General features: G+C 39.9%; 1 protein-coding gene across 2 annotated transcripts in view; it reads left to right on the plus strand.

The window, feature by feature from the left end:
• TBL1XR1 (TBL1X/Y related 1) overlaps positions 1-26143 on the plus strand; it is a 109150-nt gene that overhangs the window by 54315 nt on the left and 28692 nt on the right. Inside the window, exon 3 of one of the 2 annotated variants that reach the window (XM_036388592.2) lies at positions 15921-15988. The exons of the other annotated variant lie outside the window; for it this stretch is intronic. The gene's annotated coding sequence lies outside the window, so the exon portion shown is untranslated. The remainder of the gene's footprint in view (positions 1-15920; positions 15989-26143) is intronic. 2 annotated transcript variants of the gene reach the window in all.

The raw sequence follows: 26143 nt of genomic DNA on the forward strand, positions 1-26143 counted from the left end.
AAAATACAACTTAATATTTCCTACCATCGATACCCCAAGGTGATGTGCTGCTATTTAGGCAGGATCATTGCTGCCTTTTCTTGTACACATTTCATCCTACTTATGATGATAAGCAAGTAACTGCTATGTGTTTGAATTTGTGACTGCAAATGCAGCTTAGAATAGATTGTTGGCATACCTTTCCACTAGCCTAATTCCTGGCTTCTTTTATATTTAACTTTTTCTAAAAACAAAATCCTTTTTTGCTGAACCATTCAGTTTTGGTTATTATTAAGATTTTTCCTATGCTGCTGCAGTTTATGAGGTTCCTGTTTTAAAGTCCTCCCCAGTTGTTGAGCAGACTCTTGCACATCCCAGTTCTTGACTCAGACTGGGAGCTGTGGTGAATAGGCTGTTGTGGAGCAAAGTTGCTTCCACTGCTCCATCCAGTTTTGTTTTAACATCCCTTTTGCTGAAGCTGACAGAAATTTCTCAGCAGATTGGCCTCCTCATTGCCCACAGGAGCAGCTGTTGCCATTTTGTTTTGGGTTGTTTTTTGGTTTTTTTTTTTTTTTTTTTTTGGTTTGGTGGCTTGTGGGTTTTTTATCACATGTGTCTCCATGGTGGTCCATGTAGAGTTTCCTTTTTATTATAATGCAAACTACATAAACTTCTGATTTTTTTTTTTCCTTTCAAATGCCCATGTCAACGCAGTTGCAGGGCTTACCCTGTCGAGGTTGACTTGCACTTGGACTGTCTCTGTTAAAGCTTCCCATTTTCACCAGACTGCTTTTCAGTCTGTCCACAGCAGGATGCAGATTGTGGCATGTTTGGAAGAGGAAGGAGTGTTACATGTGATGCTCTGAAATATCTTAGTCCTGATGTCCGAGTGTCTGGAGTTCATGGGGTTGGGACATGGGACAGAAACTGTAGCCTGAGAGAAAGCAGTGTAATGATCAGAAAGATTATAGTTCAGCAAATTCAGAAGCACATAAGCAAGTCCTGGACTCATTTTTTGTCTGATTTGGAAGACAGTTTAATCCGTTACGTAAATCTTTAAATTTATGCTTTGAAAAAGGAGTGTTATGTGCGCAAATTCTAAATCATTCTGAAAAGAACTCATGGCATCTATACATAGCAAACCTCTGGGGAAAAAATAGTAATTTTTTAGGGTTCCTGAGGTTCTGTTGTTACCCCAAGATAGATGTGGGACGTTTTGCAAGTGCAGGAATGGAGAAACATCAGGAAAGGCAAATCTTGAGCAGAGTGTTACTAGAAGTGCCAAGTTACAGCTGTGATGGGTGACATCAACTTAAAAAGATGTCAGCTATGCAGGACTCATAAGTTAGGAACCTCTGTGCTTGCTTTTGAAGAAAAAAGCATTGCAGCTTAAGTGAAGTCAATTGTTCCACATATTTTTGTGACTCGTAACTCATCTGGTGAAAAACCCACAGTGGTTTGTAGGTTTGGAGTGCTCTGAGTAGGGAAAGGAGCTTGGGCATCCCAGGAGGACGTCTGGGTCACAGAGTAACACACTTCCTTCCTTATTCTCTTGCCCTGGCAGCATGGCATTTGTGTATTTGCAGGGCTATATCCACAGGAAAATTAATTCATGCCAGAGAAATTATTTATTTAAAATAAATCTAACTTTGCCTCATGCATCTGTCTGGCTACACCCGTGAAAATTGCCAAGAGGTCAGCTGAAAAATCGCCTGGAGGTCAGCTGAAAAAGGACTGTTTGGGAAGTGGGTGAATTCACAGCCCTCCCTTGGACAGTTTATGGGAGCTGAGTAGTACTTGGGACAATTGGGAAGATGGTGGTGTGGCTCAATTCCACAAGCAGCTCACTGCACACTGTGTCAGGGTTGAGAAATGCCAGTGCAGCCTTGCCATGTGTATGGTTTCAGGGGGTTTGAAGAGCAGTTTTGTGGCTACCTCAGCTTTAAATTCAGTGTGATGCACAGTGCCTCTGCCAGCACATGTTGAAATCCTGTAAGAGTGCTATAATTAGGAAGCTTAGCTGAAGAATTGGGTGAAGGAAACACTTGCTGCATTCCTTAAGTATAGAGGATTTGTCAAAAAGCAAAGTGTTCCCTAACTTGCTATGAATTCCTAGGAGGATTTCATGACAGACATCTTGGGTTAAATGAAAAGGAATATACTGAAAAGGGGGAGGGGGACAATTGTTTCTGTTGTAATGTGTGAATGCCATAAAATCCTCCAAAATGCAGCATTTTCAAGTAGGGGTTTTGCTTCTTTTTCCTTCTCTCATTTTTATCTTAGTTAAGGAGGATTGGAGGATCTGTAAAGTGTGGTCTTCACTGTAGGAAATGCATCTATTTATCACTTTGAGTCAAATCCAAGCAAGCTATATGGATTGTTTCAGTAACACCTTGGAAAAAAATAATTTGTTTTGGGAACCTTAAACCTACTAAATATTTGCTGAGTGAAGAAAGAATCATAGCCAGGCAGAAGTGCCTGTGTAAGGTTTTGCCTCACACTAGGATAATGGCTGCAAATTTCTAGAGCTTCAGAATGCTGTTTAATAAGGCATTCCCTAGCTCAGCCCAACAGCCAGAGCCAAGAACAGTAAAAGTGCCTTTTCCTGTGATGCTTTTACCTTCCCTCTCTCAGCCTGTTCCTGCAAATCACTTCCCTGCTGGCTCAGCTCTGGTGCAGCTCAGTGCCTGTGTTTCTGCTGGGCTCCCTGGGGCTGAGCAAGGACCTGCCTGGAGGAGGCTGGTTAGAAATATGGTTAGAAAATGAGAGAATCCCATTCCCTCACTGCTACCTCTATATTGTTGCTTTTTTTCCAGACACAATTAGACTTGTTACATAGCTCTTTATCTAGCTATTTTTCTAAAATAAACCAAGGGCTAGCATTTAATCCTCATTCGATGCTAAAAATATTTCATTCCACTGGCCAGAGCAGTTACTGAATTTAGATAAAGATGACAATATTCAACATTGTATTTATCTTAAGACAGTAGTAACTGGCACTTCCAGGGATTTCCAGAAAAGCTGTGTTACCTCTCAGCACTTCCATTATCATCGAAAACTCTTCATTATATTTTGTCTCCCACAGAAGAGGAAACTTTTTTTTTTTTTAATGGGTGTGCTAGGAGGACAGACCTGGAGGACCTTGGTCCATAAGAGAGAGTAGCAGATGGTCTAATATATATTAAAACAAAACAACAAAAGTCCTGGACAGGAGACTTTGTTGTTGACCTTTGGTGTTGTTTATTGACCTTGTCTGGGGAGATTACCATCTCTTCAGCACAGGAACTGTGCACAGTCCTACCTGTTTATGCAACCTTAGCACAATGGGGGCCCCATGGTAAAAAGAGATCTTTTGGATGATGTGGTTATTCAAATAAATGGTGGCAGTAATAATGTTCTTTTATCTGGTTTGAGTTGTTGTGAATGTTGAGCAAAGAGAGATGTACCTGAAGTAGAACAGCAACATTTGAAGTGAAATGAGTAAAGTCCCTTGCATCATGTGTTGCTTTTTAATTGCCTGTGTGTTTTGTAGATGTTTTTGTACCGCTCCATTTTATCCAAGTGTGTATAAAACCACATCAGAGATTTTTACAAGGGTTCTATCAGTGCATTTTGTGATTTATACTCAGTAGTAAAGATGATGACTGCCAGAGGTTTTTTGGTTTTATATAATCCTGGATTTGCAGCCTTGTAATTCACTTGCTGTCTGTTTTAGAGTGCAGAACAGTGATAAAAACTTTGCACATAGACTTGGTTGACTTTTCCTTCTCTACAAGTCAAGGAATCACAGCTGAGGGGGTGGCCACCCTTCCTCTGCACAGTACCTGCTCCTTTTCCTCCCAGGCACTGGTTTCTGGTACCCTTTTGTTTTATTTTGGTTTTTTTCTCATATTTCAGAATTTCAAGTGGAATTGAGGGACAGAGTAAATAGAGATGAATTTGGTTACATATGGCTGTGCTGTGAAAAATGCAGGTTGTTTGTGTCTAGAAAATGGGTCAGGTTTTAATTGCATTATCAAGGGTAGTTAATGCTTAAACAGTTTGCTTCTCAATATAAGAGGGAACAACAACAGATCTGCTATTAACTGTTCAAAGCATTTCTAAAATTATAGTAAATATGTATGAACCTAAAGTGTGACAGGCCCTACAAACCTGTAACTGCTTGGAAGTGCTCTCAGTTTTCTTCATGAGAAATGAGCTATTTTTAATTTTCAATACTGTATGTTGTGGCATATCTACAGTGAGACTCTTCTCATCCCAATGTTGCTACGCTGAACAGACAGACCAGTTCACATGACCTGAGGCAGAAAAGAACATTTTCAGAATATTCTGAGTAGCTTTTCTAGCAGATTAAGGAGCTGAAGTTCAAGTTCATGATCAGTTGACAGTGCTGGCTCATCCTTGTGCCTCTGCCTGCCTTCCATACCCTGTGCCCCACGTGTTGTGCAGAGGTTGTGTTCAGGAGTAACCCTGGCTGCTTTTTGTGCTGTGGTGCACAGGGTCATTGGATTTTGCTCTTTTCTCAGCTGCAATTCAGGTGCAGAGCACGATGGCAAAGGATTTATTGTTCCTGTGGTTATATAATGGGATAGTCAGTGACAATAATTTCAATTAATTAGGTTAAATTCAGCGGAAAGGCAGCTTCTGTGGCATCTTGGAGAGAGACTCCTCTTACTTACCAGGAGATCCACCTTAGGCTGACTGAGGAGTCTGTGGTTTGTCTGGTAGAAATTCATTCCCTCGGCAGTGTCACAGAACCTGTGGGCTATATAACAGCAGTCTGAAAATGTATTATTTACAAAAGGATGTTAAATCTGTCAGCAAAAGGGGTAAAGTGTTCATTGTTGTTTACATTTTTTCCCCCTTCCCACTGTGATTTGAAGAAAATTTTGGTGTGGATTTTTTGAGTGATCTGTATGAGGTAGGACTTAGTAGAAAACCACTTGTCTTCATCTCCATAACATGCTCAAACCTCTAAATTCTATCCCTATTTCTAGTAAAGATGAAATGAAATCATCATAAAAAAATGATGTCACATGTCCTTCCCTCTGTAAAGCCAGTTTTGCCTAGGGTAAGTGTAACAGAAAAAAAAATAATTTTCCCACTGCTGATAGTGTTTGCAAGTTTTAATATGAGTGTTGCAAGTAAAATGATTTGGGATAGGAGAAAAATCAGAAGATATGAGCTAGGTCTTGACTTGGTGCTGGTTTTATATAAAGCAGGGGTGGTGTGACCGTGGTTGTGGTGTTACAGCTGCAGAGGCAAAACTGGTTATTGATTGCTGGGCTCCAGTTTTTATTCATAACTGTAGGACATGTGGATTCCTACAGCTGTTGCTGGAGTGAAATTTGCTGATAATGGAGACTTTTACTTTGCTGTCAAGCCCACTCTAATTCTGAACATTTTTAAAAGATCTCCTTAAGATTTAAATATTTTTAGTATATATGAAGAAAAAACTTATCAGGGGATAGATGAAACCACATTCATGTCTTCTTTCTTACCTTCTTTTTGAGTGCCTTGCAGCTTTTTTGCTTACAATTGTGGCATTTATTAGAAAAAATAAAGTGTACAATGGATATAAAAATAGCTCACATGATGAAAGTGGCTTTGGATCCCAGCTAGCTTTGTATTTATTTCTTGTAGATTTTGTTTCCTTTTCCTGTTTTTTTTTCTTCTAGGTTTTTCAATAGTTATAGTGTTAGAATGAATTTTAGGATTAAAAAAAAAATAATTTAGGAAATGGAAAACCACAGACAATCCCGTTCCCAGACAGCAAATGGTGATCTTAATAACTTATCTTATTAACAGGATTCTCTTCACTCTCCTTGGAGTTAAAGGTGAATTGGCAATGTGCAATATTAGTTACAGCTCCAATTGATTTCTTTGTACAAGTACTTTGGTATGCATAAATGCAGGAGAAATTAAACAGCTGGCAGAAGCCTCCTGGTTTTGTGTAAATCTTAAGGCTAGAGGAGGAATTTTTAATTTTTTTTTCTTCAAGATTCAAAGAGTTAGCTGTAGAAGGAAGTTCTGTAAATGGCATTATTAGGAGTGTGCTCCTGCAAGCTGATGGGAAGTGATGTGGTTTCATACCAAGAGAAAAGCTGAGCAGCAGTGATTTCTGTGTTTCTCTTCAAGTCTGTCTTTCCAGCATTTCTGAGTATTCCAAATTATTCTGCTGTACAACTGTAAAAATGGATTATTATCCACTGAGACATGAATACAGGTCCACTCTTGTTGATGGGATTGTGTTCCTTAGTCGTAAATTTGTTTCAAGAGCTGTTTCTATGTAATTGTCTCCATTTCTGCTTTCTCTCTATGGCAGGCATACCTGAAACAATGAGTCCTGCTTCTCTCTCAGCAGAAGGCTTGAGGCAATTCAGTGTGTTTTTGCAGGGTTTCTCCTGCCAGCTTTCCATCTCCACTGAGCATCCTCTGCAGGATGCTCCTTTTTCTGCTCTTCTGCAGATAGTGTCGGGCATCTGGAGAGAGAAAGGGAGGAGAACTGTTTTCAGGGCAAATCACAGAACCTAAACTAGAAGAAAACTCAGTGAAATAGGTGATATTTTTTTAAAATGTAACCCTCCTCTTCCAAAGTCCCCAACACAGTCAAGTTTTTTTCAGAGATTGGGGTTTTTAGGCTTTGTTGGTGACTCTTCCATTTAAATCCAGTCTAAAGATAGAGTGGTTTGTTCTCTTGCACCTCAGGGTGCGCTGCTGGTGGTACCAGCAATTAAAGCTGGTCTTTCTCTGGGAAAGAACAAAATTAGATCCAGGAATTTCATATGACCATCTCCTGGACACTCACTCCTCCTAGCATCACTGTGTCCAGTGTCCCACCCAGTTGCACTGCTTCTTATTTTCTTTTGCATACACTTCTAGATGGAAAAATATTTGCACCAGCTTATGTGATGTAATAAAGGCTATTAAAATCCAACATGGCTTTTGTACATATAGTTGCCTGTAATGGAAGTGAGGTATTAATTTGGGAAGGCATACAAAAGGGGTATTGTAATTGAGCAGTGGCTGACATGTCGCTCAAAACTCAAAGTAGGTTGTACTATAAATATAGTCTCTTGTTTTGCAATTGACATTTTGCTAGTGGGTGGCTAATTTGAAAGGAAATAGACCAGTGATCTAATATTAATAACTAATTAATAGTTATGTGGATATTTTAAGTCTATTTTTCTGCTTATTTATAGGCATATATTATTCATCTATGCTGTGTATCCTTTGCATGTATGTTTAATTCTGAAACTTTTGCTTCAGTAGCATACAGGCTTTGCAATCAAAAGCTTGATAGCAAAGTTGGTATGTTCTTCAAACCCACTTTTTGAGGATGGCAATTTCAAAGTAAGAACACTTTCAACCACTGAGGGAAGTCTCCCCCTTGAAGCAAGGCCTAAGAGGAAAGCCAGTGATGCATTGTCTACATCTCACCTGTATTTGTGAGTCCTAATCAGCATCACTCCTGTATGTATCCTCTGTTTAAAGTAGAATACAGAGCAGTTTTTAGGCTTCCACTGAAAGTGTGTGCCTCATAGACAAAATGAAGAGGAATAAAATAAGAAGGAGCATCTCACAGGCAGCTTGATCCTTTGGGATCAGAATAAAACATGCATTCAAGTGCTCATTGCTTCTCGCAGCATGTGTGTTACTATACCAAAGAGAGGTGATGTTTTTGTTTGCTCTGATGGGACAAACTTCAACATAGGGTTTTGTCTCTTCTACCTATTCTCCCTGTCTCCTGCCTTCTCTCTCACACTCACATTCATCTGTAAATTAATAAGCATATGTGATACTTGTCCTTTTAATGAATTCTTAATTGAATTGATAGTAAGACAGGAAGACTATGGGAGAGATTCATTGTACTTCGTATATGCCTGATATTTTTAGATCTGTTTTGTCACATAGCCAAACATTTTTAAATGTATTCCACCAAACTCCACAGAGCAGTGCTGTGACATCTGGGCCTTGACTGTTAGCTATGGAATTTGTGTGTGTTGTCTTTGCATCTCATCCCTCTTGTGTGAATAACTTTGCTGTGAAGTGCTCAACTCACAGGGAACAAACGTTGTTTGCCACTATCTCTAGAGTTTGCATTACTCATTTAGCTACTGTCCTAGGAGGTTTAAGGTGTGTCCTATTTCCTGTTGTTGGATTAAAACCCTGCTGCAGTCACCTGTGGGACTCACCTGTTGGTGGAAGCACCCATGCTCCCTTCAACCACAGCTGCATCTGCTGCATTCAGGTCTTCTTAGCATTTGTAGCAGATGTGAGGAAAAGCCCATATTAGCAGCAGATGTGTGACAACAAGCAGATATACAGAATTCTGCCTTTTAATGCCCTGCAAAGGGTGAGTGAGGGTTGCAGCTGTTTGCTTGTTGCAGGGCATGGCATTGATGACAGAGGAAACATTGTGTGGGGCTTTTAGCTTCTGTGCCTTTCCAAAGGTGCTGAGCTCGTCTGTATTTGGTCTCCCCAAAGCTGTGTCTCTGTGTTCCAGCATAGTTCACAGTGTCACTGCTGTGAATCAAACAGCTGTGGATAGATCCCTTGGAGCAAGCATCCTCCTTCCATTTTCTTACCGATATCCAGAGATTGCAATCTCAAAGTGCTTTTGTTTGTTTGTTTGGGCTTTTGTTTTTGTTTGTTTTCGTTTGGTTGGTTTTTTTGGGGAGGTGGAGGTGGTTTCTTTTTCCTGGTTCTTATGTACTTTGCTATGCAGAGGGCAGCTCTGGGCAGAGAACTAATCCTGAAAATCCTGAGTCACAGATGCAGGGATCTTAGCTGGGGAGGTTGATGTTCCAGGCATCACTTGGAATCCAGGCCATTTGAAGAAGTGCTTGAGGTTTTTGTCCATTGATAAAATCCATTGATAAAATGCAGCTGGCAGTGTTTGTCCAGCTCCAAGGACAGAGCTGACACCAGTGATGCACTCGTGGTGCTCAGGGTTGTGTGTGGGGCCAAATGAGGCACACAGAGTTTAAACTCTGCAGGACACATCAGGTTTGAGTTCTCTGATTTCTCTGACTTCAGAGTCAGTTTGAAGCATGTTGGAAGTGACTGTCAGGGGGTTGTTTTGAAGTTTTTGTCCCTGTATATTTTTCTGACTCTTTAATGTATGACAGTTCATGTTTTTATTTTCAGTTCTCTGTGACTCAGGGAATCTTTTCTCTATGTGTATGCTTATTCCAAGCAGTATTTAATATAGTCCTGTTGATTCTCATGTAATAATGAGAACCCATCAAAAGATGCAGTCTTAATCTGCCAAGGTTTATAGATGCTTTGTTGTTCTCTAGCAATAAAAAAACCCCTCTTAATACTTAAAAATTTTGCAAAAATTCTCTTGTATTTAATGTGTTGACATGGTGTTATGTTGTAGGTTGGATTTGATGATCTCAGAGGTCTTTTCCAACCTAAATGAGTCTGTGGCAACTTCAGTGTTTTCTTCTCTGTAAAAAGCATATCTGCACCTGGGCAATCCTGCTTGTCCTTGTAATATTTACTTGCTAACCTTTTGTATTAAAAATAGTAAACCATGTTTGTCAAATAACATAGCAGGTCACAACACTTGAGGCATCTTAAAAATTACCTGTCTTGGTAGTGCACTGGAAGTGTCAGACACTGAGAATGTGAAACAATGGTTCCTGTGGAAGGTTCTTGTGTCTTGAGCTGCTTCTGATCTACCAATAAATTCAAAGAACTTCACATCTGGTTGTGAGCAGGAGCAATAGGCAGTTCATGTGTTGGAAATAAACAAGTGAAGTTCATGAGTGACTCTCATACACACATTGTGACCGTGGTCACAGGGGTTTTCAGGTGAAGTAAGAGACGAGAATGTTGACTCCACGATCAGAAGGCTTGATTTATTATTTTATGATATATATATTACATTATAACTATACTAAAAAGAAAAGGAAGGAAAAGGTTTCCTCAGAAACTAGCTAAGGTAAGAATAGAATAGAAAAGAATGATAACAAAGGCAGCTCTCTCTCTCTCAGACTCTGTCCAAGATAGCTTGGTCCTTGACTGGCCATTAATTATAAGCATCCAAGATGGGCCAGTCACAGGTGGACCTGTTGCATTCCACAGCAGCAGATAACCATTGTTTACATTCTGTCTCTGAGGCCTCTCAGCTTCTCAGAAGGAAAAATCCTAAAGAAAGGATTTTTAGTAAAGATATCTGCGACAACACATGAGTTTTGAAGTATGGATGATTTTAATGTCTGGGATCCTTGTTTGGTTTGGATGTATAGACTTGGAATACAGTCTTCCAACTGAATGGATTTTTTTTTTTTACTGTTTTTGCTTTAGGTTCTCTTATGTTCCATAAGTATCTCACTAGTGCTGCTTTGGTGTTTATAGGTTTTGAGGTGGTGTTTTCCTACATGAACACACAATTTTCTGAGTAGCAGCACAAATAATTGTCCTTTCGCAAACATTTTTTCTCCCCCTCTCATATTATTAAAGGCCCATTGAGTCTGAAAATTAAGTAATGTAGCTTCCCACAAACATGCATATTTTTCAGCGTAATTGGAAGATGTTTTGGATTACTGTCTTCAGGCCTGTGGAGCCAAGAACCCAATTATAGGCATGGTTAGAAGGCGATCGTGTGCGTTAGTCAGATTATAACAAGATTCCAATAATGTAAAATTGCTGCACGACAAATTAGTTTGTATAGTTTTGACAGTTGTTGCCTTTAATAAACTAAATTATAAAGCAATACACAGCTGCAGCGCTTGCGAAATTGAAGAAAAATTGACTCTTATTTCCCTGTCAAAATCTTTTCCACAGAGCAGGACCATGGGCATGTGTAGGTCTGCTCTGAGTTGTTCAGTGGGCTTTGAGAGTCCACCTGTCCCAAGATGATTTTCTCTGTGAGGAGATGAGAGGTTACAGGGCTGCGTTTAAGACTTTGTCAGGCACCTTCTTTTTACTGTTAGTGATGACAGATGCAGTCACAATCTTTCGGGCTGACACTTGTAAAGCCAAGATTTGGGGGGGGGGGCTAATTGTAATTTATATATAAATGATGACTAGATCAATGCTGCCTGCTTATTTGCACTACAAACCTGAGCTCAAGTCTCCTGGCAGAATGCAGGAGCCATCAATGTGGTAACTCCATGTACCAATTGAATTGGATCTCTGAAATCCAAGAGCCTGTTGTTCCTTGGAGTAAGGTGTTACTACAACACTCTAAAACAATGCAAAATCTACTACATTCTGGCAATCAGGCTATTCAATCAGTAGCTTTTTTACACTTTTCTGTCCTGAGCTATGTTCCAGCTGCAGGTTTGAGAACCACTGTGGCTGCCAAGTGACATTTGTATCTATGCTGGCAAGTCTCTATTTTAGTGATATGGACTTTAATTAGATATGACAGAATTATGATACAACCTGTTTTGGTCCAATTTAGGACCAAGTCCCACTATTTTTATATGCATTTCCAGACAAATTAAAGCCCAGTTTGAGATCTGTGCTCCATCCCAGCTACTTGATATCTATTCAAAAGGAAGGGAGACTCCAGCAGCACATGGTCACTGCCCTGCAGTTTGGAGCTTTCCTTTTCACAGTCCAGGAGCAGCAAGGGCAGACCTTATTTCTGAGTGTCCTTGGCTGCTGTCGCTTGCAGGGCTTCAGCTCCTGCACTTTTCTCCTGGGAGAACATGATGGCACTGACTTAATGGGGGTAAATGGGAAGATGAAGGCTGCTCATTTTCTGTGCGTGGTGAGGGTGAATCTCTGGTCATGAATTCAGAGGCAGGCACGAAGTACAGAGCAGCCTTCTGCTCTCACAGTGCTGACAGTGATATTGGTTGATGGCGTTAAATAAAGCTGCTAGAGATTGTGTAGAGTGGCAAGGGAGAAAAGGAAAAAAAAGGATTTATTTACCATATTCTAAAATGGTAAAATGGAGAATTTTCAGGAATGAGAATGATGGCCAGCTTTACAGTGCTTTTGAGTGGCTTACATTTTGAAGGGTGGTTTTTTTTTGAAAAAGAGCTGCAAGCTCCAGACATCATTTTTAATGAGCATGCAAAATACTGGCTGTAGTATTTGCAGCACCAGTCATGAAACAATACTCTTGGAGGTAGTCTTTAAAAATTAAATACTTCTACCTTCCAGTTTTGAAAAAACGATTCCTGTGTTTGATTTTTTCAATAAGCATATCCTTATAAAACTTAAACGCTTTAAGCCAAATAGCATGCATTATGGTCAGGCCAAAGAACTGGAATATCTGTCAAATAGAAAGAATGAGAATTTCAGCATCTTGTTTCCAAAATAGTTGTACACACTCCTTGCTTCCTTCATGTGCCCTTGGCAGTCAGTCAGCTGTAAGACTTTTTGAACGCCATGATGTGCTCTGAAAATATCCTCTGCACTTTGTAAATTGTTAAGAGGATGAATTATGGAAATGACAGTGGATAAGGAAGAGCAGCAAAGATGCACATTCACTTGGGACATTGCATTGAGGCTGGTGTCATTTGTTGGTTGGATGGTCTTTGAAATAGAGGCATTAGAGGGAATAAGTTGTAGCAAGCAGATGAAATATCTCATTTATAGGCATACTCATTGCACAGAAAGAAAACAACATCAAATATTATTAACAGGTGGTCTAGTGGGAAGGCAGCAGTAAACAATACTTCCTAAAAGTGAGCAATTCCTCTCTCCCTGATGGGCCACGTTCAGTTTATAAAAGGCACATCAGTATTTTAATGACCACATAGTTTACTTTTTTGTCTTGTTTTCCCTAACTACATATGGTTTGAAATCAAAACAAGCAAAACCCTAGTCAGTCATTAAAAAAAGTAAAAGTTACTTGTTTGTTTGTTGAAAAAACCTTTTGATTATTTTTACTTTTTTTTAAATATAAAAATTAAGTCCTAATCTAATAGCAGTATGGTTTTTGTTTAAAATAAATACAAGAGAAGAAAAATAAAAAAATGTTTTGGAAAAAACCCCACCAATGGAATGGGTAAATGGGCTCTGGGCTGATCAGGGAGCATGCTCTAGTGGCAGGTTAATCCAGCATGGCTTTCTTGGGTGCCCATCCTCCACCTTCACTGGTATTAATCAGCTTCTTCAAGAAAGTGACATTTTCACAGAATCTTATTAAATTTACCATCTCTGTTGCTCTCCAGTGCCAAGGCAAGTGCAATGTGTTTACATGTGGCATCATCACATATATTGGTGGTAGTGAGATGAAATTCCTGCTCTCTAATTAATTTTGCAGTGGGGAACTTATGTCTATTTTTGCAGATGGTTTTTAAATGCACAGATATTTTAAGCTGCAGAGGGGAAGATTTCATGCTCACGATGCACAAATTCTTATGGAGTGTGAGCATTTTAGTAACAGACACAGTTGTTAAGTTTCCCTGTTAGCATCACGTAAAATGTTGGATTCTCAAGCCTTGCACATTTTTACAGTGTTTTCTGTTCTAGTCCTCTCCCCAAGGCTGGAAAATTTCTTTACTCCTTCCTCTCTTGTTCAACTTTTTTTTTCATTAATGAGACTGTAGGTTTACAGTTTGATTCTCTTCAGGTTTCTGAAATACACATAGATACGCATCTTGTAAGAAAGAAAAATAAAATACTAAGTAACTTCGAAGCAATTCACAGCTGAAGAGTAGGTGTAGTAATGGAAACTATGCCCTGTGATTACAGGTGAGCACCCTGAGATGGGGTTCATTTCATCATATCACTTGGTAGAAATATCGTTAAATGTGAAGTTTTTATCCTACATCCTTCACTGTATGTGAAGGGTTTTTTGCCACAAATTCTATTCACATCACTAACATTATATATAGGGTCTTTAAGTAATGTGTCTGTGCAGCACATGCTAAAATTTTTATTCTTATTAATTTGAAGCACATAAAAAATAAAATCTAGCGGATTCTCTGATGGTCATGTTATGAGCTGCAAGTGCCTGCAGAAGTAGCTGACTATCAGGATCCATCTGAAAAATTTCTTTTATTGCTTAGTCATTCCTAAAAGCCCTGTTAAGTTAGGCCACGCATTTAATTGTTGTTGTTCCCTCAGCCCTCTCCATGCCATGGCTGAAGGAGCTGAGCAGGTTTCTGCTGTTGCAGGGAGGTTCATGCAATGGTGAAATTCTGTGTTGAGTGTGTTTTGTGTTTTCTTGTGTGCTCTGTGGGGAACTGTGGAGAGGAAAGGAATTCCTCTTAAAGCAGCTCCTGTTGAGGGGTGTGGTGGTTGCTCTGCTCTCCTGTAGGGCCTCCGGGTTCTTTCTGTTGTTTGGCATCATTTTGGGGGTAATTCCAGTTATTTCCTTCAGCAGAGCTTGTTCCAAATGAATGAAAAAACCTTAATGTAAACATAAAGTGTACAAGGTTCAAAGCATAAAAATTGAAACTTACTGCTCTGTCTTGTTTGTTCAACCAGCAGGATCAACATCCCCTTTTCATGACCTTTTGCAATTGGAGTTAAAATTTTATAAGCTTTTAAACTTTGCTTCTGATTGTTTTTTCCAAATCAAATTTTAGCAATGCAGTTGGCATATACAGTTAGGTTTGTAGAAATGATCAAAGCAGTACATAATGGCCTAGCAGGGAATTAAAATTACATTAATGGAGGGTCAGGACTTTTTCACTTAGTTCTTGTGAACTACTGTCAGTGTTAAAGGAGGACCAGGACACTTTTCCAGTCCAGGGTGGTGGTATCATGCTTTTGGAGATTATTGTGCATTTGGCTGTTGGAGGCTTTTCTGGAGGGAAAGAGGAGAAAGAAGTTTACTTGATTCTCTTGGGAACTGACACATGGAAAATGATTGCTGACCAAAATACCCTGTGGCTCCCCAGTCAAAAGAGGAAAAAAAATTCAAGTCTTATTGAGCTTAGAAACAGACAAAATAGCAGAGGGTTTCTTAGAGGTCACTGCTTTTAGGATGATGGAAAGTCTGAAATGCTAAGTCCTGTTTAAGGCATATATTGCCTTCCTTGGTTTTAATCCTAGTATTAAGGAGGTGCTGTGGAAGTTTTAGTGTTACTTGTAATGAATTTGGTGAGCCTTTGTAGCTGGAGTTCAGTACTTAGAAACTTGTTTGTTCCTTTCCTGATCCCCTTCCAGAGGGCAGAGTTAGCTGTTTCACTATTGAGTGCATCCTGCTTCAAACAGCATTTTTTTGACATGTGGATTCTTTTCTTGTGGTGCCCAGACAGTGCTCCTGTGCTTCTGCCTTCAATCTTCTCCTTAATCCTTTAGTTTACATAAGATCACTTTCTAATGATTTAATCTGTAATGAATATTGGTGGTAGGAATCAGCATGTTACACAAATACAGGATCAGGAATTATTCTGATCACAGGTGTGTAATGTTTTAATTTTGAAGTCACCTGTAGAAATGAACTTAATGAAGGTATTTTAAGGATTGTTCATATAACTGGCTCTTTATAATTTGTTGGTGTGAAATTCAGCTCCTGAATGGTCACTTTTGAAAACACTGGATGGTTTGATCATAGCCTTGTGTTTCCTGGTTTTTATCTTCCTATTGAATCATTTTATTTGTATTGGTTAGCACTGCAATATCTATTGCATCAATACTTACCCCTTTGTAAACTTTTTCTGGAGTCTCATAAAGTTCACTTTGTCAATGTGGACAGACAAAAAGAACAGAAATTCCTTTGAAGTTAATGTGCTGTTCTGTGGTGGGGATTTGCTTTTAACTAAAAGAGTGAGAAGAGGATAGAGTTGAAACTGTGACTGTAATTTGTTTTTTAAAATAAATTCCATGTAAATAATTAAGGTCTCTAATTTTTGTTTGTTTATTTTCTTAACTAAGCATATATTGTTATCAGTAGGAAACTGAATGTTGTTTTAATTCTTTCAGTAAAAAGACTGGTAGAAAAATAGCTTTTATCCTTTTTTCATCCTTTAAAATAAATATTGATAGAAACTATCATAATATGGTTTGTGTTACAGGTGGTGTAATACCAAGGGCTGTACTGCTGCCACATCACAATTTTGTGGGGTTTCAGAGAGTAGTTCTGGTAAGGACACTCAATGATTTATCTATTTATTTGTCATAAAAGTGGGCTGTAGTTTGGTACAATTTAGTATTACCTGCATTTACAGTATTTGTTAGGTATCAGTTTCTGCAGTTCACTGAATCCTTACATTAAGTGTTCTTTTATTCAATGGTCTTTAACAGCTCCTTTTGGAGCTGTTAGTGTCTCATGTGTAAATCCATATTCATTTTGTTGAGAGTTATGATATAACACATCAATTCACACTATGGAAATAATAATAAATAGACCTTTTGTCAAAACACATTGTAAAAACTGTATTTGTCTCCTTGAAGTGTGGAGTCACTATTGCCTCGGTGTGTATCAGTTCTAAAAAAGGGTGTAAAATTACTGTATTTTGATAATAGTATGTTTTTTTCGAGTGCTAAAGTCTTGTCTTCCTAAAGGAAAATACAAGTGTGTGGTTCAGAGGGCAAATATGCAGACTGTGTGTTGTTATTAGTGTCTTCTTAAATGTGATGTACAGTCATGATTCTGCAGTTATTTTCTTTAAATGTATGGAACTGCGATCCCTGTATCATTTCTTTTGGTTTTGGAAACTTTTCCTTAGATATGTTTTCTTATCTCTTCTCCATGGCTGGAGTTACAAGGGAGATGAGATTACCTATACTTATTCTTAGAAAGGGAAAATTCCTTGTGCACCAGGCCATCAGCAGCCATGCTCAAGTATTGTGCAAGAGCACAATTGAGCATTTGTTCTTTCAGCAGGAGATAACTGAGACCACATTTGTATCTGTAGAATTTTTAATATATACCATAATTTAACAAATGTCTTGTGGGTGTAGCAGATGTCTTTTCTTTCCCCTGCACCCCCTTCCTTTTTTTTTTTTTTTTTTTTTTTTTTTAAATTTGCAATCCCTTAAAATTTTTGGCAAACTCTCTATGTGTGCTGTCCTAGGTCATTAGAGGGCACTCAGAGACAGAGGGAATTTATTTTAACAAACCCTACCTTGCAAGTAGCCCCCCAGAAGGTAGAGAAGGATATTGCTGATGTTCTTTGTGGTCTTGCAGGGTAGTGTGGTACTGGCTCTGCTCCAACACATCACTTAAGCAGTTGAAGGCAGCTGGGCTGGAATATGTTTAAATATTCTTCTGGATTGATCTGTATCCATGTGTACCTTCTAAAAACAAGGTGGGGTCCACAAGAATTTCTCAATGGGGTTTTCTGGTCAAGCTAAGAAACAAATAAGGCATTGGAGATATTGAGGAGAGAGAGGGGTGTCCTTGCTTGAGAAGTCTCTGGACTGATAAATTAAAGCAGCAAAAGGTGTTGGAAGTTGTGAGTGAATAAAGACTGAAGCCATTTTTCCTTCTGCCATGGCACTAGGTTGGTTTGTCTAAAATGATTGGGCATGGCACTACTCACACTGTGTGATTTCCAGTCCTGTAAATCCATAATGCCAGGAGCATGCACCACTCATGCATGTAGGCTTACTTTAGAATTTCTAAGTCTTGGAGTGGCAGAAAATGGGCTTTTAGATTTACAGGAGAGAAATGGCTTTGGGAAGGTTTGAGTAGCATCACTCAAGAATGTTAAATGGCAATTCTGCAAAGTAAAAACATCATCGCTTTATAAATATTGTAAGAAAAGAAAGATGATGGGAGCTCTTTGGAGTCTGAGAAATACTGAAAATTTTTCAAAATGTTGTGAGCAATTTGTGCAGTACTTATTAAAGTATAATGTCATCTGGAAAAGTCATGGACTTCTTCATCTCTATCATCTCTTTATTTTCAAATAATGCTCCCATTACTGAAAAAGGGTGAGCAGAATTTTATGTGCATAGAATCTGTTTGAGGCGAGGTAGAGGTAACCAAAGATGATGAGTTTCTTTTTGTCAAAAGCCATCCTATGTAATTTGTTTGACACTGAACTAGCAGAAGCAGTTCCTGTGATTGGTTCATTCTGCAGAAGGCAGAGCAGAGGTCACTTGTGGGACAAGCTGCAGCCCATTTCAGTGCAGCTGCCTGGGTAATAGTGGCCTGCAGTTACAAGGCAGGGTGTATTTCCATCTCTGCTAATGTTTTAGCTTGACTCAGCAAAACTGGTTTTTCTACACAAAGCTGTGGTTGTGTTTCCAATTGCATCAGTGGAGGAGCATTTTAATTCAAAATAGCACCTTCTGCTGGAGGGGGGTCCTTATCAGACAGATGAGGTATTGTCAGGTTTTGAATAGTTTGCTTCAAAGGGGATTAATTAAAAAATTAGTGAGAACAGATGTCTGATGTTGGCCTGAACAGTCAGAAAGAAGAGGAAATGTCCTGGGTTTGAACTTTTTATCTTAATTGGATCCCTTGTGACTCTCAGCCCATTTGATAAGAGTTTATTCAGTAGACTCTCCTGCTTCTACTGTACAAAGCCAACAGCTTTAAATTTTAAAGTTTTTATGTATGGGTTAGGCACTCAGGCAAGTTTTTGCATACAGCTTGGGAGGATGATTCCTTCACAAAACAAAAACTTTATATACCACAGGCTGCTTTAGTACAGCTTTTTTATATCCCATGTGCTATACAGAAAAGCAAAATAGTGTTCTTTTAAACTATTTTTAAATATATTTTTGAATGTCATTATATATTCTTGTACAGGTGTGTTCAGGCTCCTTTTACCAGTTAGACCTTCTGTAGAGTGCCAAATTAGGAAGAGGAGCATTTGGTATGCTGCTTTAATCTTCCAAGATCAACAATGCAATTACTTCTAGAGATGCAGGTGACTTTGCAATGTGTAGGAGCTGTCTGGGGCTGTGTTATGGCAGGCACAATCATCCAATCTCTGGGAATTTTTCCTTTGCAGTAGTATAAATATGCCTTTAGACTTAAGCGCTGATGAAGTATCAGAACTTGGCATTTATTCAAAGTTGTCCTTAGTGTGGGATAATTTGAGTCAGGCAAAATATTCCAATTTCTACAGGCAAGGAAAGAAGCTTGTTTTTATTTTTCAGAGCTTTCTGTGAAAGAAAAGGCTTGTCTTGATGATTCAGATATTGGAACAGTTCCCAGTAAAAAAAAAAAAAGGTATATTGCAGGGAATGGAGAATCTGGTCAAGGAGGCTGATGGCACTGACAGTGTCGTGTGCCTCTTCCATGTATTACAGACATATCACTTCAGCATACATGCTATTCTTAATATTCTGTCAAAAGACCCTTGATACAGCTTCATTTTGAGAAAAAAAAAAAGCAGATGCTGAAGGCAGAAGGGGGATCAGCTTAATGTCTAGGCAATTTTTGGAGGCATGAGTGAGGTTTTTCATCAAATATATATATGCTTGAAGGGAAAAATCAATACAACTTCTTATTGAACTTTTGGTATAGCTGATCTAGATGGAGATGTCTCTGCCAAAATACACAGCACTAATACCTAGACAGTACAGGTTTTGCTCATGAAAACCTCCACGGTCAGATTTGAGGTATGGTACAGAGTAGGACGTAGGGATGCAGAGATGAAATGTGTGCATTGAGGGTGGTTCCTGTAGCAGAAACTGAAAATTGTATAAATTAAGGGAAGAGATACTTGCAGGCTTAGAAAACAATCTGTCCCTTGTTGCAGAGTTCCTGGGGCTGAGGTGTTTGTCAGAGCTGCCTGTGTGCCCACCAGGGTCTCCAGTCCCACAGCGGGACTGCACCGAGGGTCACCGCACTGCCCCTCTCGTCCCTTGGTTGTCACCTCACTGCCTCCTGGGCCCTGAAGGGACCATGAGGACAGAGTGTTGGGGAAGATGAAACAGGAAAGCCTTATAAATATGATTGTCTGGCAAAAGATTTTGAGAATATAGAAACTATAAGCGAGATTGAAATGAAGGCAAGCTTTGAGATCCCTTCATTACTGAACAATGAGAAAACAACAGTGTGGCCACTGAAGGTGCTCCCCTTCTGATGAAACAAGACCCTCTGCAAGCAGGCAGGTCCAAGGGTCCAAGCAGACCCTGCCAGCTTGGCAGAAGGGGTCCAAAGAGGAGTTTTTAGGGTTTGAAATGTAGCACAGTATGGTAATGTAGTGATTCCTATAGGTTGTATGGAAATGCTATAGGATTTGTATCTTGTACTAGATTGGTTAGTGAGAATCAGAATATTCAACACAGAAGATGATTTATTGTATTGTAATGGGAGCTTCGCTCACTTTTCTGTGCTCTTAGCTCTTACTCTTGCTCTTACCTCTTGTCTCTTAGCTCTTGCCTTTTACTCTCTTACCCTCTCATCCTCTCTCCCCTCTCTTCTCTCAGTCCTGCTCTGATCTGTGCCTGGCAGCTCCCAGCAGGGCCCTGCACCCAGGCCCTTTGCAGTAACCCACAAGTTCCATGACCTGGCTCCAGAGATCTCTCGTCTCCGTCTGTCCCGACCGTGCTACCCCCCATCCATCCTACAAGGAATAATGCCCAGTCTTTCATTTTGTAAAAGTAAAGCAGCACTCTGCCCTAGTGACTGACCCTGTGGCCCCTACCCCACCTCTGGCCACTTTTCCAGGCTGTCTCAGGAACACACTCCTCCATCCCTCCTGCCTTGGCAGCTCTGAGATGTTGCTGTTGCTTTATTCCTCTATTACTTCATGATAAGTCATACCACTATTGCAGATTGACATACAGAGCAGTGAAAAAAGAAATGGGAATTTCTACATTGGTCTCACATTCCTGATATTTTCAGTTGCAGATGGAAAATGGGATGAGTAGAGTGATGATGCTGTGTCACTGCCTGGGACACTGAATCAGGGCTGTCTGCAGCTGCAGTCACTCGTGTTCTCAGTGGCCATGCCCAGTGTCTGTAGCAGGGCTGAGATCATGGGTATTCCCTCCCTAATATTTAAGTTTAACAAATAAGAAGAGCTCTGCCTCTTTGAATACCAAAATTAATGTTTGTCAGACAGTGTTTGTTTCTTAATTTCTTTCGTGGCTTTTGAGAGATGGGTCTTGGTAGGAAGTAGCCACAAAAGGCAAGAACTTCACATCCTCTTCTTTAGAAATAATTCTGATATGGCATCTAGGTGATCTAGGTCCTTCAGGAAAATTTAGCTGCCTAACTTCAAAGTTCACCTGAAATTAAATCTTGAGGTGCCAAAGTGAATACAGTTGGTTTCTGATTCACTTCACAGGCCCTTTTTCTGAAATAAATTTGTAAGTGTTAAATTTGTTTTAATTAGTACATCTTTTTTTAAAATGATGAACATCTGATTTAATATTTTTTTTTCCTGCTAATTGGTCTTTAACTATTGAAAAAAAACCTAGATGAAGATGGTTTTGTACTGCCCTTTTGCACCTGATGTTGTTTACACTGGTAACTGATTTCTGACATTTGTCCTCAGAAGCCGCAGTTTGATTATTCCTGAACAAAAATGTGCTGTAGTTCTAAGATGGCTTCTTCAAGACCCAGAGCTGTGGTTTGCACTTTTTACATACTGCTGTTGCTTTTGCTTTTATTTAAGAATAAGATGGTGTAGTGGTATGAGGAAAGGAGGCTTTTTTTGCAGATCAGCACCCAGTTGGGCAGGGATAGTGCAGGCAGGGTGGGAGTAGACACGGCTCTTGGAGGTTCACACGGATTCTGGTTTTGCATTCATGGGACCAGTTGCACAAACACGTTATCTGGGACTTTTGGTTTGGCAAAAGGTGCGGGGGTTTCCACTTTTTTCAAGATCCTGCACTCATAATGGTTATTTACCTGCAGATTCCCACAGGCTCCTTTCAGGCTGCTTTAGTGAACAGAGGTGAATGTGAAACTGCTTGGGCAAAGCAAAGAGTTGAGTTTTTGTTCTGAGGATAAACTTTCTTAAGCTTTCTTTAGAACTCCATTCATGCATAATGCTGCAGTCAGTTGTGAGTTACACGTCTTTAAATCTCTTGAGGTGAACGTATGGGGCTAGAAGAACCTGTCATTTTACACTTAATTTATTCCAGCCTTTAGGATCTGTTTTATGGCTGTGGAAAATTTTGAATACTAAATATGATGAATGTTAGCCTGTATTTTTGATACCAAATTCTGCTGGCCAACTACATTAGATTTTTAGCATGTTTAATATCTGGGTAAATGGAGAAAAGCTTGTTTGAAGTGCAGTGTATTTCTGCTATTAAGGTTCACAAGTACCAATCTACCTGTTTGCCATTAATCCACAACTCATGAATAATACTGACCTTGTCCTAAGAAGTCAGAGGTATTCAAGGTTTTTTTCTTAAAAAAATCTACAACAAACCCCAGCATTGTTAGTAAAGCTAATTAATTGTTTTCCCTGTCCAAAGGGCACCCTATTCTTTTTCTTCATTCCAAATTTAAAAATGGATTAAGAAATCTGGCCTCCTCTTCAGTAAGTAGCAGGTTCTGATGTAGTTGCTCTTGAGCTGATTCTGTGATAAATGACCACTAAAGCTGGAAATTATCTTTCCTTGTTAGCAGTTCATATTTTCTTGACTTGAAATTTCAATAAATTGTAACTAAAGGATCTTCTCTATGTCCTGTGGGGTTGTTAGATTGGATTTTTTTTCGTTTTTCACCCCATTATGGTATTCCCTCACAGGGGTTTTGTGTTTCATCCTTAATTTTTCAGAAACCCTGGGACTCAGAGCAGTTACTGTTCAGCAAGACATCTGCCTCAGGAAAAGAATTGGCAGCTTTTATGCATCACAAAGGAATTTCAGAAAAATTATTTATTCCTAAATTAGATTCTGCCAGAGTACATCATTCCAAAACTTCTTTTCTCATGGGAAAGGCATAAAAGCCTAGGCTTAACTATGGGGAAATAAGCTGGGTTTATTTGCGTTTAGAATTGATCAAAGCCTCTTCAAGACCTGTTCTGTGCACTGAGCACCTTGTTACTGCCTCTCTCTTTTTCATATGTTGATATCCTCAACACTGCTGAAGCTGTACTGTGCCTGATAATCCCTGATGTTTTCTAAAACAATGTAGGGGTCAGGAAAGATGCTCACACACACACACACAGAGCATCCTTCCACTCCAGGAAATGCTTTTCCTGCTCCATTTACATGGTCAGTATTATTTATGGAGTAGTTCTGTCAACTTTTTACACTGAAAATAATACCTGCACTTGCAAACAACTTTGGAGGTGCTTAAAAAGCTGAGATGAGAGTGTTCAGGCTCAGACCTGAGGGGCAGGGTCAGTGAGGGAGTGGATCCTTTGTTGGGAAAGGTCGTGTTCATCAGTCTGTGCCCAGACTGATGCATGTTTGGCTTTCAGTTTTAATTTGGTTGTTCACCAGGGAAGAGGAACCAGTCCCCAAAGACCTGCAGAAATTTAATGTAGTTACCCAAGTAATGATATCAACCTTAATAAAACCCAAAAATACAGTGTTTTGAAAAAAAAAGCCTATTCCAGCACCGTCAGGCAGAAGTGGTCACCAATGAGTGTTTTCAATTGTGGACTCCAAACTGGAGCAGAATTCACTGCTCTCAGAACTGCTGGGCAAGGGCTGCTTGGATCCCTGCAGGCTCAGCCTTGCAAGTCCCCAGTCACACCACAGAGCACATTTTGGACTCTTTTTATTTTGCTGCTGATTGTGCAAAAAATCTAGATGTGCAGTCTGACGCTGACTGGAGCAGGGAGGTGCCCAGCTAACCCTGGGCTGTGCTGAGCTGTAGGCAGCAACCTGGGGCACATAGGAGGTGCTGGCTGGCTCTGCAGACCTGCTCTGGTCCCAGTTTCTGCACCTGTTCAGGTACTGAGAGCTCAGAGCAGTGCTTGGTTACTCTGTGCAGGTGTCACTCTGAATCACCTCGAATTCTTGTTGTTATGGCAACATTAAAAAACTTCCTTATCAGGAGTGAGGGAACCCATGCTGGTAAATACACTGAAGTGCGTCAGACAATGGCCTTTCTCCTGCAGGCTGTTCAGGACATGACTCAGGGCACCAGGCTAAACAAACAAGGACAAATAAAATGAACAGGGTTTACTTGGACTAGAAAACACTGTTGTTGATTATGAAGTGATTTTTTTTTTTCCAACCAGCAGAATTTATTTGTGCAAAATGTTAGCAACTTGTGTCGTAATGGAATAGTAATGAAAGGACATAGAAAAAGGAGGGACTGAAGGAGGCACAGATGAATGCTCTGGAGAGATGGGCTCAGGAGTGCAGAGTACGTGTAGGCAGTGCATGGTGAGGAGGTGAAAACCAGGGCAAATGTGTGGCCACAGGCTTGAGATCGGATGTCAGATGAAGAGATGAAAGCTGGAAGATGGATCACCAGCTTGGGAAAGATAGCAAGGGCAGTGGGCAGAAGCTGCAAAAGGGTGACAGTGCATGAAAAGGGAAGAGGAGCCCATACAGCCGTATGGAAAAACCCCAGTCAAGATAGGGCTGCTGTTGTAGGAGTGCAGGAATACCTTCCCACAGCTGCTTCTGGGAGCTACATCTGCTGTTTTATTACCAGCAGGTAGCAATGTAAATATTTTAATCATAACAAATAGAATCCATGCCAGGCTATACAATCACTAATCACCATTCCACAGTAAGATTTACAGAACACACAAAACTCCCCCAAAAACCACAGACAGCTGAGAACTGACTAATTACAAAAGTCTGCCCAAACTGCAGCAGTTTTCCATGGAGAAATAAGTGGCATTAGTTGGAGAATGAGTCTTGTTTTGTAAGCCAGCAGCAGCCCAGTGAAAAACCGTGTCACTGTTAGTGCACCAGTATCCATCAGCTCAAGCAATTGATGTAGATGTAATCACTGTCTCTAATAGAAATAAAGTCAGGGTAATGGAACATTGTCACAGGATCAATGTCTCCTGTTTTGAAAATAAACCCCCTCAGCTTTGCTTTTGCATTTATGTACCAGCAGGCGACCACATCATTCAATTCAATTGACACAGTCCCTTAGAGCCCTGAATGATCTATTGTGGGAACATCAGGAAGAACATATTGGAAAAAATGGAATGTTCCTGATCAGACTTACAGGCCATGTTATTTAGTGGGTTTTCTAGCAGTGAAAATGAGAATAAATCAAGTGAGAGCAGAAACTTAGCACGGTATGGAGATTTTTAACCCCGTTTAGCTGTTAATTTCTACAGGTTCTTGATCAAAAAGATTGAACCACAGGAGTTGTGTTTATTTTCAGTGGTGGTGTTCACAAATAGAAAATCACTTTTGGACCTTGCCCTTCCCCTCCTTAGTCTCAGCAGAAGCCCTTGATGGGGCTCATTTTGACTGACTCAAGGGCTCTTCTGAATCTGTTATTTTCTCAGAATTTTTTACACAGTTTGATCCAAGCGAGGTTTAATGGGTGTGCTCCCACATTCATCCATAATTAATTTCTTGCAAAGGCTTTAATGCAGCACAGGAGATCAGCAGCCGTATAGTTGCATGCTTAAAACCAGGTGCATGCCAAAAAGGCATATAGAGGATTTTAAACAACGTTGCATAAAAGGCTTTTTCCAGTTTTCACCTTTCTTGGACTGGATTCCAGCAGCTGTTCTGTGTCTAGATCCAGGCAGCATTAGCAGGCAGCTATTTTAGCACTTAGTAAAGCCATTGAACAATTTCACAAAGCCTTCTTGAGGCAGGGTCTAAAAGTTTGATTGCAGAAGTCTGTCTTATTGGAATTAGGTATTCCTGAAGGACTGTAACTGTTTAAAGGGACATCCTTCTAATGGCCTAAAGAATGGAAGCTGCAGAGCTTGTTTGATGTTACCACTGTTCTGAGATGCCCCTCTAATAAGGTGATTTTCCCTTTTTGAGGGACAGATGGACAGATGTCTCTCCCTGGAGGAATGCCAAGCATTTGTGTGGTACTTCCCTCTCCATTACAGCGATATATTTAGCTCACAGAGCCTGAAATTTGGACCTTGCAGGTCATCTTGAAGGAGTGCAAACCTACACCAGTGCTCCCTCAGGTGATTCTGCTAATTCTGGTCATCAATCAGGACCAATCACTTTCTAATCAGTTTTACAAATGCCACGTTTGCAGTTTTGCTGCCATAATGATCTGTCCAACTTGTGTGTGGGTAGGACAGTCTAACCCTGAAGGTCAACCCATCAAGCCACAGGTTCTTCCTTTCTAAAAATGCCTTTGGTCTGAATTAGACAATTGATCCAGGAGCATTTCATAATGTTTAGCTGTATTTCCTGGTGTGTTCTGATGATTATTCAAGTTTTGAAAGAGGGTGGTGGTTTAATCTTTGAGCAA

This window comes from Molothrus ater, chromosome 10 (genome assembly GCF_012460135.2).
Source record: "Molothrus ater isolate BHLD 08-10-18 breed brown headed cowbird chromosome 10, BPBGC_Mater_1.1, whole genome shotgun sequence".
Classification (NCBI taxonomy): domain Eukaryota; kingdom Metazoa; phylum Chordata; class Aves; order Passeriformes; family Icteridae; genus Molothrus; species Molothrus ater.